Source organism: Mixophyes fleayi, chromosome 4 (genome assembly GCF_038048845.1).
Source record: "Mixophyes fleayi isolate aMixFle1 chromosome 4, aMixFle1.hap1, whole genome shotgun sequence".
In the NCBI taxonomy this organism is placed as follows: domain Eukaryota; kingdom Metazoa; phylum Chordata; class Amphibia; order Anura; family Limnodynastidae; genus Mixophyes; species Mixophyes fleayi.
This window is the reverse complement of record NC_134405.1, coordinates 335090757-335099631: the sequence shown is the minus strand read 5'-3', so window position 1 is coordinate 335099631 and position 8875 is coordinate 335090757.

The window sequence follows — 8875 nt, the reverse complement described above, 5'->3', positions numbered from 1 at the left end:
CTGCTATGTGAGAGGAGGATGGAACAGGTGATACCGGAAACAGGGATCAGTGGTCTGACATCAGCAAGTTGTACCACTGAATATATATGTGAGGAGGTGCACGGGGGAAGACTGCAACACAGGATATACACAGGCACCTTATACACGATCCACAGTAATATGCACAATATAGATATATATATATATATAAATGACTGAGCAGGTCTGCAATCTAGAAAGTCTCTTGAAGTAGTCCAGCACAATGATAACACAGTCAATGATGGCAATAGACTCAGCGGATAGCAGACTCCAGAGAGAACCAAACACAGTCCAGCAAGATATGCAATACACAGCACAGTCAATGAGAAGTATGCATACCGTGGTTCAGCAGTAGCAGTCAGATGGGATAGCAGCGGTACCTGAGCGGCTAGAGGCCGACTGGATAGAAAGTCCCTGGACCGGTGAGGCAGAGGTCTAGCAGGTGCAGCGCACAGGTGAGTAGACCAACAGGGACACGAATCCACAGGAGTCAGCAACACGTGGAACTGGACTCATAGGAGACCCAGGAGAATGGAGATGATCCAGCAGAGGGTAGTAGATGAGATACAAATCCAATGCTGACAGGAGGGTAGAGACCAGTGGAACACGTGAAGGCGTGGAGAGTGGATCAGCAGGAGATGGACGATAGCGCTGACCACAGCAGCAGGGCTCAGCGGCACACGGAGGTAACCAGTAGCAACCACAGGAACCAACAGCGATGGGAAACAGGAGTGCAGCGCAGGGCAGGAGCTGTTGATCACGAAGTATAGCAGATGGTCATGAAAGCGGCAGTCTCGAGGAAGTCACAGCAAAGATGAGATGAGACTGTAGTGCACGGAGGCAGCGGATAGTAATCAGCTGGCAGTCACGATGTTGAACACAGGCGAGTTGCAAGCAGGAGACTGTAGTGCACGGAGGCAGCGGATAGTAGTCAGCTGGCAGTCACGATGATGAACACAGGCGAGTTGCAAGCAGGAGACCGTAGTGCACAGAGGCAGCGGATAGGAATCAGCAAACAGACTTGATGAGAAGCAGGTGAGTGAAGTAAAAGCTGGAGTGCACGGAGGCAGCGGATAGCAATGAGCAAACAGTCACATTGATATAAAATAACGTTGAAGTGGTTTAGAAGACTGTAGTGCACGGAGGCAGCGGATAGGAATCAGCAAACAGTCCTGATGATACAGTTGATGGTAGAAATGGTTTAGAAGACTGTAGTGCACGGAGGCAGCGGATAGGAATCAGCAAACAGTCCTGATGATACAGTTGATGGTAGAAGTGGTATGGAAACCACAGGAATAGAAGTGGTTTGGAAACCACAGGAATCAGCAGCGCTGAATACACGAGGAATACAGGAACACCTTCAGAGACTCATGAGGAATGAGACTCCAAGATCAGGCAACGTGGTGGTGACCACAGGTGCTTAATATAGGGAGGTTGCCTGATCTGCCAATTAAGTTAAAGGGGTATACACTGAAGTATAGAAAAGGGCTGCGCATGCGCAGACCCTCAGGATGGTGGACGGCCACGGTTCCTAAATGTCCGGGAAGAGGCACTCACGGTCCGGTGAGTGACAGTACCCCCCCTTTTAAAGGTGGGCACAGAACGCCTGGAACCGGGCTTGTCCGGATTTTTGGAATAAAACTTCTTCAAAAGGGCAGGAGCATTAAGATCTTCAGCTTTGATCCAAGAGCGCTCCTCAGGACCAAAGCCCTTCCAATGAACGAGGAAGTGGAGGACTCCTCGCGAAATTTTTGCATCTAGTACCTCGGTAATCTCAAAATCCTCCTCCTGATGAACTTGAACTGGCTGCGGAGCTGAGGGAGGAGTTGAAAAACGGTTGATAATAAGAGGTTTGAGCAAAGATACATGGAAGGCATTAGAAATCCGAAGACTCTTAGGAAGAAGGAGTTTCACACATACTGGATTGATAACTTGAATGATCCTATATGGACCAATAAAACGAGGGGCGAATTTCATGGATGGAACCTTCAAACGAATATTTTTTGTGGATAACCAGACACGATCTCCAATTTTTAGTGGTGGAATAACCCGCCCCTTCTTATCAGCGAAAGATTTATATTTGACAGATGTCTTCTTTAAACAGGTTCTGACCTGAGACCAGATATTTTTAAAGGTCTGACAAACAGTTTCCACCGCAGGAACTTGGGTGGGCGGGAGGGCAGGAAATTCCGGAAAAGACGGATGGTGACCGTGAACCACCAGCACTTGACTTTTTGAAGATGACTCCTGAGATCCATCTTCAACGTCCGATGACGTCATGAACGCCCGATGAGGAGGAAGGCGTTCAGACTGAACTTTATCACACAGATCCGTAGATGAAGGATCTTGTGGAGGAGGACCTGGTGGAATAGACGAATGCTGTCTTTTGAATGAAACCACTTGGGAGAGACAACGATGATGACATTTAGTTCCCCAAGATGTAACTCGAGGAGTGCGCCAGTCAATCTGGGGAGAGTGACACTGAAGCCATGGAAGGCCTAAGACAATCGGACTTGTCGTAACAGGAAGGATCAAAAACGATATTTCTTCATGATGCAGGGCACCAATCTGAAGGGTTACTGGAGACGTACTCTGGGTGATGAGACCGTTGATGAGACGTGATCCATCTATAGCCGTCACAGTAATGGGTGTTTTTAAGGTAATCACTGGTAGAGACCATTGATTTACTAATGATTTGGAAATAAAATTTCCTGCTGCTCCGGAATCAATCAATGCCTGTGACTCAAAGGATTTGGTAGCACAGGAAATCGTAACGTCAAAGGCGCAGACTTTAGATTTCATGGAAGATGGAGAGGACTCCAGGAACCCTAACCTTATCTCCCCAGTATTGGTTAGAGCCCGGCATCTCCTGGGACAAGAATTGAGCATATGCGTAGAATCGGCACAATAGATACAAAGTCTATTCTTTATTCTTCGGTCCCTCTCCTCTAAAGTTAATTTGGAGCGACCTATCTCCATGGGTATCACCGGAGATGAAACTGGGTGAAATTGAGGATTTGAGAGAAGAGGTGTTTTAACCGAAGTTGTTTTCTCAGGTTCTCTTTCACGAAACCTCAGGTCTACCCGATGACAAAGAGAGATCAAATCTTCTAAAGAGGAGGGTAGTTCTTGTGAAGTCAGTGCGTTTTTAATTTTATCGGAAAGCCCCTGCCAGAAGGCGGCAACTAGTGCTTCAGTATTCCACTGAAGTTCAGAGGCTAAGATCCTAAATCGAATGACGTACTGAGCCACAGTGCGAGATCCTTGGCGAAGACGGAGAATGCTAGATGCAGCGGAAATAACACGACCTGGTTCATCGAATACACTTCGGAACGTGGAAATAAACTCGGCACTATCCTGTAGCAATGGATCGTTTCTTTCCCACAGAGGGGAAGCCCAAGCCAGGGCTTGTCCTGAAAACAATGAAATAAGATAGGCCACTCTGGAGCGATGGGTAGAAAAATTTTGAGGTTGGAGCTCAAAATGAACTGAGCATTGAGTAAGAAAACCCCTACAGGTTTTGGGGTCTCCATCATATTTTGACGGAGTAGGCAGGTGTAGCTTGGAAGCAGTAGACACCTGGGATGGCACAGGGGAAGAAGATGACGACACGGAAGGATCAACAGTGGCTGCTACATTTGGCACAGAAGTTACTTGGGCGACTAAAGTCTGATAACATTGCAGCAACTGTTGTTGACGAACATCTTGTTGTTCCATACGGGTAACCAGATACCGCAGCATCTCTATAGCTGTTGGTTCCGAATCTGGGTCTGTCATGGCCTGATCTTACTGTCACGGGCACTAGGAGTCTTTACCCAGGGATCACCAGATGGTAGGCTTACCAGAGCAATGTAGATGGTAATAAGGTACTCTGGTAGCTGGGTGATCACGGAACATGAAATGATGGCCGATGAGATGCTCAGGAAAGTCTATGACTAGCAACACTGGTAATAATGAGATAATAATACACAAGGAACTGTATGGACAAGGGCACGTGAAGATAGTCAGTGGTCTGCGATAGCAAGTTGTACCACTGCTATAGTGAGGAGGAATGTCCAACAGAAACAAGGAGGTGATGAGAGTCAGCGGTCTGCGGGTAGCAAGTTGTACCGCTGTCTGAGTGAAGGAATGGAATCCAAGTGGAGGTATCCAGGTAGTCAGTGGTCTGCGGTAGCAAGTTGTACCACTGCTATGTGAGAGGAGGATGGAACAGGTGATACCGGAAACAGGGATCAGTGGTCTGACATCAGCAAGTTGTACCACTGAATATATATGTGAGGAGGTGCACGGGGGAAGACTGCAACACAGGATATACACAGGCACCTTATACACGATCCACAGTAATATGCACAATATAGATATATATATATATAAATGACTGAGCAGGTCTGCAATCTAGAAAGTCTCTTGAAGTAGTCCAGCACAATGATAACACAGTCAATGATGGCAATAGACTCAGCGGATAGCAGACTCCAGAGAGAACCAAACACAGTCCAGCAAGATATGCAATACACAGCACAGTCAATGAGAAGTATGCATACCGTGGTTCAGCAGTAGCAGTCAGATGGGATAGCAGCGGTACCTGAGCGGCTAGAGGCCGACTGGATAGAAAGTCCCTGGACCGGTGAGGCAGAGGTCTAGCAGGTGCAGCGCACAGGTGAGTAGACCAACAGGGACACGAATCCACAGGAGTCAGCAACACGTGGAACTGGACTCATAGGAGACCCAGGAGAATTGAGATGATCCAGCAGAGGGTAGTAGATGAGATACAAATCCAATGCTAACAGGAGGGTAGAGACCAGTGGAACACGTGAAGGCGTGGAGAGTGGATCAGCAGGAGATGGACGATAGCGCTGACCACAGCAGCAGGGCTCAGCGGCACACGGAGGTAACCAGTAGCAACCACAGGAACCAACAGCGATGGGAAACAGGAGTGCAGCGCAGGGCAGGAGCTGTTGATCACGAAGTGTAGCAGATGGTCATGAAAGCGGCAGTCTCGAGGAAGTCACAGCAAAGATGAGATGAGACTGTAGTGCACGGAGGCAGCGGATAGTAATCAGCTGGCAGTCACGATGTTGAACACAGGCGAGTTGCAAGCAGGAGACTGTAGTGCACGGAGGCAGTGGATAGTAGTCAGCTGGCAGTCACGATGATGAACACAGGCGAGTTGCAAGCAGGAGACCGTAGTGCACAGAGGCAGCGGATAGGAATCAGCAAACAGACTTGATGAGAAGCAGGTGAGTGAAGTAAAAGCTGGAGTGCACGGAGGCAGCGGATAGCAATGAGCAAACAGTCACATTGATATAAAATAACGTTGAAGTGGTTTAGAAGACTGTAGTGCACGGAGGCAGCGGATAGGAATCAGCAAACAGTCCTGATGATACAGTTGATGGTAGAAATGGTTTAGAAGACTGTAGTGCACGGAGGCAGCGGATAGGAATCAGCAAACAGTCCTGATGATACAGTTGATGGTAGAAGTGGTATGGAAACCACAGGAATAGAAGTGGTTTGGAAACCACAGGAATCAGCAGCGCTGAATACACGAGGAATACAGGAACACCTTCAGAGACTCATGAGGAATGAGACTCCAAGATCAGGCAACGTGGTGGTGACCACAGGTGCTTAATATAGGGAGGTTGCCTGATCTGCCAATTAAGTTAAAGGGGTATACACTGAAGTATAGAAAAGGGCTGCGCATGCGCAGACCCTCAGGATGGTGGACGGCCACGGTTCCTAAATGTCCGGGAAGAGGCACTCACGGTCCGGTGAGTGACAACAGCGATCAGTCCCACATCCTTTGTCCCTGCTCGTACTTCTGTAGTTCTTCTTCTCTGGCACGAACCCCTTTGCACCTCTTCCCCTCTCCTCGGGCCTGCTGGAGAGTGCAGCTTCCACTTCCCAAAAAAGCTTTGGACATCCTGCAGCCAACACTTCCTTCTTCTCTTTCTCTACAATCCCGGCTCCCAGAACTGGTGACTGCTAAATCCGGGGATTACATATTTTTTTCCATCCTTTATTTATCATTTACCCTTATTATTTAGCTTGCCCACCACTGAACCCTCTCAATTTCTCTTTAAAGTGAGGTGCCCCAGGGCTGAAACTCAGACTGTGCGAGAGGGGCGACCGCCCAGGGCGCAAGCCCGAATCGGGTCGCGGTTTATGAATATTTTAGGTTAATTTGGTTAAAATTGAGTGCAAGGAGGGCACCAGTTTTCCTTCTCCATTCCAGGCGCTAAAAAGTTTACGTTACGGCTCTGGCAAGCCAACGTTGTCATTCAAAGTCCCCTTTACTTTAGGACCAAACACTTTTATTTATAGATTGTCAGTTCATCTGCTGAAATTCTGCTGGGTTTAGCCTCATTCATATCTTAGCGTGATCCTGAACACATCGTTATGACGTGTGTCACATTGTTTGTTTTCGAATATTTTTATTACAGGGTTATTTGTCCTCTAAACGTGGATCAAACATGGCTGAATGGTAAAGAGAGGTTCCAAAATATAAGCTGACTCCGGATTGCTGTCAACTCTTGAGCACTGTAAAGAGCAGCCCGTTTGCTGATGGTGGCTGTCTGCTACCAAGGGATGATCGCCCCTTTAAATGTGCCCCCCCCACCCCTTAAATCTTATCCACATTTAGCTGCATCTGATCCAGCTGCTACCATGCAGGGGGCGGGGCTACAATGATGCAATATTTGCATCATTAAGCCCCGCCCACCACTTATCTATTGCGGAGGCAACAACCGGGAGGTTGCCCTGCTGTCCCGGGAGCTCGGGAGGTCTCCCAGAAATGCGGGAATCCCAGACATTCTGGGAGAGTAGGCAACTATGCGTTAAAGAAAAGCAGCTAATGAATCTCTAGAGACTGAAGTGTCTTTTACATTTCTGTCTCCATTACTGAAGTCATGTTGTCTTACCTGTCAGTCTTTGATTAAATCTTGGTCTCCATGAAAATGGCCACTTCCGTAGGCATCAATACATGGACATAGGACACAATTTCTGAACTGTGTCATCATGCCACAGATGGTGAAGCCAACCACGTCTTGTACTGGCTCAGCATCAGGGAGAATGCCAGACTCTTCAGGGAGTGAGGGAGATCACCCCTGTTTCAGGGAGTCTCCCTGACATTCATGGAGACTCCCTGGAATAGGGATTCTTCCATCTGGATTGAGAAACGGTCAGCGCAGGTGCAAAGGCAAACACTTTGGACAATAAGGTTTTATAAATATCTTAATCTGGGCCTGCAACTCTATATTTTTAATAGTAAAAATAATGAGACGTGGGGTGTCAGATCGGCAGGGATGAGCCTGTGGGATACGGAAAAAATAACTAATTTGTGCAAAATTGTGCATGTGCACTCACAACGGCTGCAGTATTTCAGAGTCAGCTGTACTAACAGCCCCGGTCACACATCTACCTGTCCTTCTCATACTGACCAGGCGGCAGAACGAGGACAAGCAGGAGAGGATACGATAATATTTATATTGTGACTAGGAGAAGTTTGGCTCCGTCTCGCTGCATTATTGCTATAAACGTTTGTGCTCTCTCCGTCTCCATCATTTCCTCTTCCTCAAAGCTTTGTTATATGTTTAAAAATAAGCAGAGCACGGCAAATCCGGATCAAAAGGTGTTTTGGTTAAAAACTCAGCTGGTGTAACATCGCTGGCCGTGTCCTTCAAGGACGGCGAAACAATCTGAAATGCACGCAGGGCGGATGGAATCCGCAGATTGTCCTCGAGTCTTAGTAACTGATAACGTACTATGCGAAATGCTCATAATGTCTGACTAAAAGGCTAATTTATACTATTATCAATGGCCCTGTTATTATGACTTCTTTGTTAGTCAGCATTAGGAAATAAACTAATGATTTAGACTTGGGTGTAAGTTCGCTTGTGCTGCGTAAAAATGCAAAATGCAGGAAAATTTTGTACTGCACATAACGGGCCTGAGTCATTAAGCAAAGCATAAAAAAGGAGTAACTTTGCACCTGGGCAAAACCATGTTGCATTGGAGGGGGAGATAAATTTTAAAAGGTGGGGACAGATTTATAGTTGGGGTAGGGCATGTCCTAGATCAACTTTTAAATTTCAGTGTAAAATTAAAGTTATCAAGTATTTTTGTGCTACATGACAAAGAAGCCAGTAATTTCTTTATGTACAAAATAGTAAATAAATTTGCACCCCTTGCATTGTAACATGGTTTGTCCAGGAGAAAATTTACTTCCTTTTTTTGCCTTGATCTCCTTAATGACTCAGACCCAACCTGCGCGAGTACTTTGAGTTGAACATACGTTTGCCCACTCGCGCTTGGAGAGCCGGGCCAGAGGTGTTCATGTGTAAGTACAGTATATTAGAGGATGTTAGCTACGCCCTTTAGGGATGCATCCGACTCTGACTTACTTGTATCTTTAATATACACCTTTTAGGAGTTGTATCTTCATATGTCCCATAGGCCTAGGCAGGTTACCGAAGACTCTTTACAGTTATGGTTCTGGCCAATGCTAGGGTCTTTGGGCTCAAAGACCTGTGCCCATGTTGCACTGTTTATTTAACAATTGCACTAGGTGATTGAATCATCAATATAAAAAAAAAAGACTGCTCAGTGCCCCGATTCGGTTGCTATATTGGTCTACATTAGATATTCTAATGAGCTGCTCAAATTAACAGATCACTCCAATGTTTCCTGTCACATGATACGGCCGATACAGTCATCTGGTGTCAGGACTTACCGTCTGGTCAAAGACATCGATCAGATATAAACCAAATGTCACAGAGAGTTGTTTAGGCATGTACCCGCTGGGCAGATGGTACCCCGGTGGTGTAACCTGGTGGATCTATACTCACTTAGTCTTCAGCTCCTC